Source organism: Marmota monax, unplaced genomic scaffold (assembly GCF_021218885.2).
Source record: "Marmota monax isolate L192 unplaced genomic scaffold, Marmota_monax_Labrador192_F-V1.1 WCK01_AAM20220418_F8-fsc00185, whole genome shotgun sequence".
NCBI classification, from domain to species: Eukaryota; Metazoa; Chordata; class Mammalia; order Rodentia; family Sciuridae; genus Marmota; species Marmota monax.
Genome location: NW_026693278.1, coordinates 3237525 through 3248541, shown reverse-complemented (window position 1 = coordinate 3248541; position 11017 = coordinate 3237525). Strand labels below are relative to the sequence as shown.

At 44.0% G+C, this 11017-nt stretch overlaps 1 long non-coding RNA gene across 2 annotated transcripts; it reads left to right on the top strand.

The window, feature by feature from the left end:
- Positions 1–134: 134 nt before the first annotated feature.
- Positions 135–10771, top strand: LOC131424635 (uncharacterized). 2 transcript variants are annotated; one of them, XR_009227988.1, is made up of 3 exons: positions 135–511; positions 4415–4473; positions 8581–10771. It is a non-coding gene; the product is annotated as an uncharacterized LOC131424635 (long non-coding RNA). The 2 variants fall into 2 exon arrangements; XR_009227989.1 differs by lacking the exon at positions 8581–10771 and adding an exon at positions 4993–5760.
- Positions 10772–11017: the final 246 nt, after the last annotated feature.

The window sequence follows — 11017 nt, the reverse complement described above, 5'->3', positions numbered from 1 at the left end:
GAGCTCCCGGCGGCTGGCGGTACAGATCTGGGGGGGCTGCCTGCTGTCCCCCGAGAACCCACCCCCAGCTCTCGGGCGGCCCAGGTACCGCCGCGCCCCGCCCCTTTCCCCGCCCAGCGCTCGGGGAGTCCCGCTTCCGGGCGGCCCCTGGTGGTGAAGGGGGCGCTGCGGCGCGCAGCGGCGAGCGCAAGGAAAGGGGCTTGGCGAACCGCCCCAAAGAGGCCGAGACCCTAGTCGCGTCCGCAGCAATCCTTATCACGCCCGGAAGCTTCCACAGTACCCCGGAACCACCCGAACCCCAAAGTGTAGGCAGGATACACTCTTCAGGGGGTACAACTTTGGCAAGAGGATGAAAGAGGCGCAGGGAACCAAAGAGCCAAGGAGGATGAAGGCACCCTGTGACACCACTGCGTATAAACGCAGGAGCCAGAATGGCATGGAAGGACATGCTGTAAGGAAAGGCTTCATTCCGTGGGGCGCAATACCATTCTGTGGGACTTCGATGGCCTTGGTAAGTCAGCTATAGAAATTTCAATTCTAAGAACAGAACACAAGTCAGGTGGCACCTGCTAAAGTACCTGTCTAGGAGGTGCATGATGATGATCAAGTCTCAGGTGGGACCCATTTGCTGCCTCTCTTGCCCACCCCTCTTCCCACCCTTGTATCTGCTAGGGAGATTCTTGCTCTTCGTAGACAACCAGGAGTCAAGCAGGGCTGGTTTGAATCTCAAGTCCCAGCTGAGGCTTACCATCTGAGTATGTTGGGCAAGTGTCATCAACTCCTCTAAGCCTTGTTTTCCTCTTCTATAAAGTGCAGATGATAATCATAACTAACTTCCTTGTGACATCAGATGACATCTTGAACTAGTCCAGTGCTTGGACAAAGCACACATTCAGTTAGCCTGTTCTCTTTTCTCTGCACTTCCTCAGGCCCCATCTACAACTCTTGTTTAGTAATGAGATGCTTGAGATTCAGGGATTGGGAAACCTCCCCAGCTCTCCCTGTTCTGGTTTCTGGCCCAAACGCTATCCACAGTCTGATCACTGCTTAGCCTCTTAGAAGGATCCATGGGCTGGCAGGGTGGTGCAAACCTGTAATTTAGCTACTCAGGAGGCTGAGGCAGGAGGATCACAAGTTGAAGACCAGCCTGGGCAACTTAGTGAGTCTCAAATTTTAAAAAAGGTCAGAGATGTAGCCCAGTGGTAGAATGCCCTTACTAGTTCCATCCCCAGTACCCCACCCCAAAAAGCCAAAAGATAGATATGTAGGCTGCCCATATTACATATGCTTCATTTGTGCCACGGGATCCCTAGTCTCTGCACTGTCTGCTTCCTTCACTCATGCATATGCCAGAAATTAAGAAAAATGGAATGGGCAGGGTAAATAACTACCCAGAGGCCAAAATGAAAAAGGAAAGTATGGCAAATTGCTCCCCAATTCACCTACTATAAGGGACTGAATTGCCATCAAAGCCATTTGGTTCTTAGTCACAAGTAACTGAGGCAGGCTGGGGGTGGAGGGAGCAGCCCTAAAGACTCACTGCAATGTCCCCTCAGATATGCGGGGTGTAAAGGGTCCAGCCTCTCAGAGTTTGGGGTCAGTTAATGTCTTGACCTGTTCCAGCCCTCAGAATAATCAGTGTTAAGCAGGATTAAAAACAAATGTACATTCAATATAAATCACAGGAGATAAAGTACCTTAGCAGAATCCCTCAGAAGCTGATGAGAGGCAGTGGGCTGATGGGTAGTCTAAATCCTTGCTCTGCCATTCTTTGGGTACCTTTCTGAAATCCCCTAAATATTCTTGGGCAACACCTCTGTCAATGACTCGTTTCTGGAAGGTAAAGAACCTGGCTAGATCCCCTGTGATTATTAGAGCAAATGCCAGAAATCAAAATTATCTTCACAGAGCAAATGAATCGAACATCTACACTTGTATCCCAGATGATCCTGCATGTATGCTAGAATTCCATTTCATTTACAAAATTTATTAATTTGATCATTTATTTATCCAATATTTGTGCAACCAGGCACTGTGCTAGGTACCTGACTTCCAAAATTCATCCCAGCCAGGCATGGTGGCACACACCTGTAATCCCAGCTGCTAGGGAGGCTGAGGCAGGAGGACTGCAAGTTCAAAGCCAGCCTCAGCATCTTAGCAAGGCCCTTAGCTCAGTGGTAGAGCACTTGCCTAGCATGTGTGGGGCACTGGGTTTGAATACCAGCACCAAATTGAAATTAATTAATTAATTAAAGGTCCATCAACAACTAAAAAAAAGAAAGAAAGAAACTAGCCTTTAAAACAGAGGGTGCTGGGGATGTGGCTCAGTGGTTAAGGGCCCCTGGGTTCTATCCCTTGTACAAAAAATAAAATAAAATATTTTAAAAATCATCCATTTATTCAACAGATATATACTTGAGTGCTTGTTATTTACCAGGCACTATTTCTTTCTCTCTTTCTCCCCGGCCCCCCTCTGTCCCCTCGCTTTATCCTGGCAGAGCTCGGGATAGGAGCAAGGGATAGAACTCAGGGTCTCATGCATGCTACATAAGCACTCTACCACTAAGGTATATCCCCTAGCCATGACAGGCGCTATTCTAAGGAAGAGGGATATGGTGACAAACAAAATAAGTTGTAGGAAATTAATGGTGGCAAATTGATAGTATGCAGTGCCACAAAAAGGAATAAAGCAGGTAACAAGACAGAACTTAGAGCCAGGCGCAGTGGTGCACACCTGTAATCCCTGTGGCTTGGCAAGAAGATTGAAAGTTCAAAGCCAGCTTCAGCAACTTAGTGAAGCCCTAAACAACTTAGTGAGACCCTGTCTCAAAATTAAAATAAAATAAAATAAAAAGAGCTGGGGATATGGCTCAGTGGTTAAGTCCCCTTGGGTTTAATCCCCAGTACTTAAAAAAAAAAAAAAGAAGAAGAAAAAGAAAAAGAAGAAAAAAAGAACTTAAACTGGGCATGGTGGTATACACCTGTGATCCCAGCAACTTGGGAGAATGAGGCAGCTGTAGAATCACAAGTTCTAGGCCAGCCTCAGCAATTTAGCAAGACCCTGTCAAAATAAAATAAAAAGGTCTAGGAATGTAGCTGAGTGGTAAAATGCCCTTGTGATCTATCCCTAGTACTATAAAAAACAGACCAACAACACTGAGCTTAAATGGACTGTCCGAGTTTTTTTTATTTATTTAATGGTGCCAGGAATCCCCTCCCACATGCTGGACAAGCACTCTACCACTGAGCCACACTCACAGCCCAGACAGTGCTAGTTTAGACCTTGTCTAAGGAAGGAAGGTCTCTGCAGAGAGATCATTTGAGCAGAAACTAAAACGAAGTGAAGAAGCAAGTCATGTATATACAGCTGGGGGAAGAGCTTTCCTGGCAGAGGGAAGACATTCAAATGTCCTGAGGAGGAAACAGCTTGGTATTTTCAAGGAGCTGCAAGGAGGGTTGGAGTGAGCAAGGAGGTGGGAGAGAAGGAGCTGAAGAGGAAGGCCGGGGCCAGAAACACAAGGGCTCTGGGTTTCTTTCCGACCAGATAGCAAGCCACTAGTGGGTTTGTATAGAGGAGTGGCACATGGTTGTGTATGTTATTAAAATCTCATTGGCTGCTTTGCAGAGGTCACTTGTTGGACGGCAAGCATGGAACCTCAGAGCCAGTCAGGTATTGAACCCAAGGTATGGGTTAACTACTATGGCACCTGCAAAAGGAATTGTAAAGAGAGAAAAAGGAAGAGGAAAAAAACCAACTCTAATAAGACAGGAAAACACACAGTAAGGGTGTTAGGTTATATGAGAGCAGGTTACCTTATAGGAGAACACAAAACAGAACCTTCAGGGAGTTAGAGAAGGCAGCAGAGGAAGTGACATTTGAGCTGCTTTCTGAAGAAGTGGATTCTATCAGATGAATAAGGAGGGTCAGAGGAAGGTCGTTCCAAGCAGAGGGAACAGCCTAAGCAAAGGCTTGGGACTGTGAACCCGCCTGGTGTGCTTGGGGATCATTGTTGAAGGGAGGAGGGAGAATAAGGGCTAGGAGATGGGCCTGGAAAAGTGCTTAGGAACTAGACTGTGAAGGATCTGGAACGTGCCATTCAGGAGTTTGCACTTTATTTTACAGGCAATGGAGAATCCTTGAAGGTCTGTAGCTCATATCATATGCAGGCAGGACTGTGTGCGTTTGTTTTTGTGGTACTGGGATTGAACCCAGGGGTGCTCTGCCATTGAGCTACGTCCAATCCTTTTTAATTTTAATTTTTTTAAAAATATTTTTTCAGTTGTTGATGGACCTTTATTTATTTATTAATTTATATGTGGTGCTAAGAATCGAACTCAGTGCCTCACACATGCTAGGCAAGTGCTCTCCAACTGAGCCACCACCTCAGCCCTAATTTTTTTTTTTTTGAGACAGAGGCTGACTTTGACCTTGTGATCCTCCTGCCTCAGCTTCCTGAATCACTGGGATATAAGGTATGCACCATAGCACCCTTCTTAGACCTGGTTTTGAAGATAATGCTGATATATTTGGGGGCAGATTAGAAGGACACTGAAGGCAAGGCCAAGTAGGTTTATTCAATTAATAGCAATTATTGAATACCCTTCATGTGCTAAATTTTGGAATAGAGTAATAAATAAGTGAATATCATGCCTTCAAGGACTTTTAAGTCTGGAGGGGAGGTAATGAGGGCTAAATGTAGAAGCTGGGTCAGATTCAGGAAATATTTCAGAAATATCATCATTAAGACATCTGGAAAATCTCGGATACAGAAAATGAAAATAGCTTGCCTCACTGATGGTGAGATATAATGGCACCGTAATTCCTACAAAGTATCCTACCATGTAGAAATAATTTTAAAATAATCCTTCTGGATTGTACATACCTTGCTAGCTTCAGAAGCACTTTCACATGAAGCCTCACACTCGCCTTTAGGTGATACACAAATTGTAATTATTAACTAATTGCATGTTGTTATACTATTTGTTTAACAGTCGGGTGAAAATTATGCCAAAGGAGAGTTATTCTGGAGCACGAAAAAGACATCTTCGCAGAATGCACGGGCAATTAAATCGAGATGGGACCACAGCATCAGTCTAGCAAGGGCTGCATATAATTGTCTTTATGTCTCATTTTTAGGGAGAATCCGTTCAGAAGGAGTAAGCCAGGGTTGGGGGCCACATTCATAATAGGTGCATGGATCTCTCATTTAACAGTTCCAATAATGCCATGTCCCTGTAGCAAACTCCTTTAAAAACTCTTCCTTCCTGACTGAGACTTTATGTCATGTGCAGAGTCTTGGAAAAGGTGATGGAGCAGTCACACTTGGAACTTGAATTAATTCTCTGTGACGTCCCTTGTCTAACTCATTCCTTTCTGCCGTTGTCAGAATCAAAAATCTGCAGTTAATCCTCCCTTGTTTTCAGATGACAAAATCTCTCTGTTAGGTTTCAGAAAGCGAGGATTACAAAATGTTCTTATGGTTTTATGTCCTCTGTGGTGATTGGAGAATACAGGAAAGGATTGAAGGAGAATTTTCTTTTGGGGGGTGAGGGGACAGTCAGCATACTAAATAGAAGATTCCTCTCCAAAAATCTGCCTTTGGACCTACATGTTCATCACTTAAGAGGATTCCAAGAATTTTCAAATAAAATAAAAAGACATGGAGGTTACAAAATATGCATGGGTCAAAATTGAATGGCACACTTAAGACTGTATATCTCGCTGTGTATAAATAATAATAAAAAGAAAAACAAGCAAGACAGATGGATCAAAAATAATTAATACCGACAAGTATGACCAACTACTAGACTGTCCTAGGGGCATGATTAATGATTTTCAAAATAGTGGCTACAGAACTCACTTGGTTACAAGGGTGAAGGAGAGAAAAAGCATAGATGAGGGAAATTCTACTCCCTACAGACGACTGATTGGTCAGAAGTTATATCTTCTTTTTTTTAATGTATATATATTTTTTTAGTCATAGATGGACACAATACCTTCATTTTATTTATTTATTTTTAAGTGGTGCTGAGGATCGAACCCAGTGCCTCACATGTGCTAGGCAAATGATCTACCACTGAGCTACAACCACAGCCCAGAAATTATATCTTCAGCACACTTTGCTGGGTGTGATGGCCCACACCAATGATCCCAGCAGCCTGGGAGGCTGAGGCAGGAGGATCACAAGTTCAAGGCCAGCCTCAGCAACATAGTGAGGCCCTAAGCAACTTAGTAAGACCTTGTCTCAAAATAAAAAATAAAAAAGGGCTTGGGAGGGTTAGGGCTGTAGCTCAGTGTCAGAGCGCTTGCCTAGCGTGTGGGAGGCACTGGTTTGATCCTCAGCACCACATAAAAATAAACAAACAAAGGTATTCTGCCCATTTACAACTCCAAAAATTTTTTTTTTAAAAAAAGGGCTTGGGATGTGGTTCAGTGGTTGAGAGCCCCCGGATTCAATCCCTGATCCAAAAACAAACAAACAAAAAACCATCACATCTGGACTAGCGTGTAGCTCAGTGGTAGAGCACTTGTCTAGTATACACAAGGTCCTGGGTTCAATCTCTAGCACCATCAAGAAACAAAACAAAAACAAAACAGCACACCTGATCTCCAGCTATTAGAACATACCAACACCACCATTTCTCATTCAGAACATTCCCTCTTTCCTTTCCCTAATACAGAGCAGTTCTCAGCCTCTCTGGAATCTTGGCTGGTACAGGAAATGACCCCCCCCCCCACTGTCTTGACTTTTTAATACTGATTCCATATACCCCAGGACTCTAGCAATGAGATACATATGATAACTGTGCAAAACAGCGAAAGTCGACCATTACATCTACACAGTTTCCATTAGATGAAATTCAACCCAGTTCAGATGACCTAACGTCACTCCACAGTGGCCTCCTTTACTGTTTCCCCCTCTAGACTGTATGTTCCATGAAAGCAGAGATAAGGTCTGTTTTATTCACTACTGGATATCCTACACCCAGCCCAGTGGTGAACACTAATACCATAATAGGTGCTCATCTAACATTTAGCAAAAGGATAGCAAATGAAAAGAAGCAAAACATTATTGTTTTTATAGAAATTAGTCCCCTGTGTGGACTCACTTTAGAGGTAGGAATTCAAAGGATATTCAATATGGGTTGTTTTTCTCCTTTAGAACTCAGGGCCTAGGTCATTTCTGCTGTATAAACCTAGCCCCTGAGTGACCAGCAAGCATAAAGGTGTAGGTGACCTTTAAGGACCAGCCATGGTTTTGCCACAGGCAGGAGGGTTCTGTGTTTTAATTGCCTGGAGATTCCATCCAAAATCAGAGTCAGCCGACAGTGCAGTCTGTGAGCAGGGCGGTTACATCTGTGGCACTTGGAAACGTGCCTGGCCCTGCACCAAGCAGACCTACTGGTACTGCATGACTAGAAACAAAATACGTTCAGCAAAGGAAGCTCTCAGGCTGCTGCACAGAAAGGTAGAGCCACTCACGAAATCACCTAAAATAAGATTCTGTCAACACTTAAGAATTAGCAGAGGAGCCGCGTGTAGTGGCGCGTGCCTGCAAGATGGTGAGTTCAAAGCCAGCCTCATCAACTTAGCGAGGCCCTAAGCAACTTAGCGAGACCCTGACTCACAATAAGAATATAAAAGGACTGGGGATGTGGCTCAGTGGTTAAGACCCCTAGATTCAACCCCAGGTATTTAAAAAAAAAAATAGCAGAGGATTGGGAGGCAGTGGGAAGCTCATATATTTACCAATGAGTATGGAAGTATTTCAGTGTTTTAACAACTCAAAGGTAGTGCAGAGCATGTCAGCTGACTTCTGGGCCTCAGAATTGTTAGGATTAGACCAATCACAAAATGTCCAGGATGCCTTGGCTTCCCCGAAGGCTGCCACTTGAGCGCATGCATGTAATCTTTGCAACTTGGGAGGCTGAAGTAGGAGGATCCCAGACTCAAGGCCAGCCTCAGCAACTTAGCAAGACCCTGACTTAAAATTTTAAAAATAAAAATAAAAAGGGCTCGGGATGTAGCTCAGTGGTAGAGTGACCCTGACTTCAATCCTCTTTACTGAAAAAAGAAAAAGAAAAGGTAAAATAAAACTGCCATTTGCAGGCATTATTTATTTATTCATTTATTTTTAATGAGTTGTAGAGGCAGTGACTTTGCAAAGACACCTAAATATTGGAGTTCTGTCTGACGAGGCTCCTCACGTTACAGTCCTGACATAATCTTCCCTTAGTGAAGGTGACATCACTGACGTAAAGGTGGATTCCAGGCAGCTGCCTATCTGGGGAACAATTGATTCTGCAGGTATGTGACTCACTTTTAGAGACAGGAGTCCAAGTCCTCATCAAGCAGATCTCTCCTTTCCTGTCTCTGACACAGCCAGCCCTGTCCCTGTACTTATGTGTAACCCAGCAACAAGGATGTACACAAGGGCCAAGCTGAATGAAGAAGTCAGAGTCTGCACTATGATCTCCAGAGACACTCAGCTTTGAACGGAGGAGGGTTTTTAGACAAAAATCCCACCAATTCTCTGCCCTTTCAACTTCACTCTCTGTTCTCTTTTTATCTGCTTTCAGCCTTTCCAATTAATCTTGGAATGAGAGCCCAAGGCAAGAAGCCAGCAGTGCCCGAGGAATGCTAAAGAGCAAACTGATCCAGAGAAACAAATGCCAGCGAGGGACCCCACAGCAGAGAGACAGACACTGTGAGCAACGCTCCTGTTACCATGAGGCTTGCGAGGCGTGTGCGCGGGTCTCCGCATTGGCACCATCTGCCAATTCCTCAGGAGGACAGAACAAACCAGCGAGGCATGAAGATTAGATTATGTAACGCTCGAGGATTGCTGTTTTCAAAGAGGAAACAAATGGAACGAATTGATTTGCTTGTCAAAGTCATGTCACTGAAAGAGACCCGTTCCCTCCTTTTCTGAAGGACCTCATTAAACAGGGGAATGATTTCCCAGACTCACAACGCGAGAGACCAAAATCCACTCCATTCATAAGAGCAGGTGCAATTTCCAGAGTCGCAGGGATGAATCCTATTCTGGTCTTCCTGCTTGAAAAAAAAAAAAAAAATGACCGTGCAGCTGCTACCTAAAGGGCACCAACATGGCAGGGAACATAACTGGCAGTTGCTAGCCAGAAGATCCAGAACCCGTGTGCTTTGCCTCTACTCTCTTACTTCCAGGGAAGCAGCATCTAATTTTGAGACCAGTGGGGACATATTTACTATTCAGAGCTCTAAACAAGTGCTTTGATAGACTGGGGACGCGTTCTTAAAAATACAAGCAGGAAGGAGAATGAGATGCTTTTCTGGGACCCCTCTGTCATTGCTGGGCTTCTCAGAATTGCTTTGTGTAGTGTATGCAGTAGAAACAAATCAATGCAAACCCCAAGCTTGCTGCCATGGTCCTATCCCCCCCCAGGTTTCCCTGCCTTGCTAAGACACAAAGATTGAAATATCAAGTCTTTATTCAACATGTAAATGAAACCTGTTGTACTGGATATTTTCCATTTGCTCCTCCAGACCTACTTGTCTAACCTTCTCTGTCCTGCCCTTTGCCCTGGGGTGCTGACCTATATGAATGACACCAACTTGCTGCACTGCCCTCTAGCTTTGTTGGGTATAGCCAAGGGGAGACAGCAGCAGGAAACTGAAAGACACAAGGAATATGAGGTTAGCTGGGCATGATGACACACACCTGTCATCCCTGTGGCTCGGGAGGCTGATGCAGGAAAATCTCGAGTTCAAAGCCAGCCTCAGCAAAAGTGAGGCGCTAAACAACTCAGTGAGGCCCTGTCTCTAAATAAAATACAAAATAGGGCTGGGGATGTGGCTCAGTGATCCAGTGCTCCTGAGTTCAATCCCCAGTACTCCCTACCCCCCCAAAAAGGAGGATAAGGTTGACATAACTCTTCCCCAACTCCCTCCCTGCCAGATCATCTTAGGTTGGTTGTGTCTTTTGATAAAAGATCACCCCTTCTTCTCAAGGTTGTCCTTCCCACACAACCCTCTTTTAATGGATTCTATAAATCTCTCCCTCCCCTCAACCTTCAGATCTAGGAGTGGTAAAGGCTATTACTAGTCCCCTGGGTACTACACATAACCTTATGGTTTCCCTGTGCCCTGCCCAAACCTTGCAGATAGTCTCTTTATTAAATCCTCCTCTAATTATCTACTTTGAGTGTGCCATCTGTTTCTTATACAGACCCTGCCTGATATACCTACCACACGTATCAGTATGTTGTAGGCCCAACACCATGGTAAAAAAAAAAAGGAACAAAATTAATAATACAATATGCTACCACTTTATGTAGTTATTCTGCATGTTCACCTCTTCCCAAAGCTATAATAACAACTTAAAGATAAAACCTAATTCCTCTTTACAACATAATTGTGCAGTAGAGTTTGTATGAGCTAAATATAATTCAGAGAACAAGCTTTCTCATGCCATCAAAATTCATGTTAACAACTATAAAGAGAAAACTCCAGAACTGATTCCCCTGACTTGAAATTTAGCAGAAATATCTTCCAGTATTTAAATCAACCCAACAACTATTTGAAAGTCTACTATTGTGGCCAGCAAGGTGGTGACCTAACAATGGGGAACAACGGAGATGTGAATCCAACTTTGTGGAATGGGGTCTTATTTTATGCAATAAATATGCATCCAAAAAGTGAAATGCAAATTTCATTTCCATAAATCGATTAATATGTTGTATGATCACGAAGAGCTTACTATTTGCATAATAAATTTAAAATTTTTTTTAGTTGTCAATGGACCTTTATTTTATTTATTGATATGTGGTGCTGAGAATCGAACCCAGTGCCTCACACATGCTAGGCAAGCGCTTTGCCACTGAGCCACAACCCCATCCCTTGCGTAATAAATTTGATCTTTTGAACCAATCAAATTTTGAAGCACATCTATCCAATGTCCTTCAAATGTAATTTATCTTTAGTCTGTGGGGAGGATCGGTTCAGTGTTCCTGAAATAGCAGAAATTGTGGAATG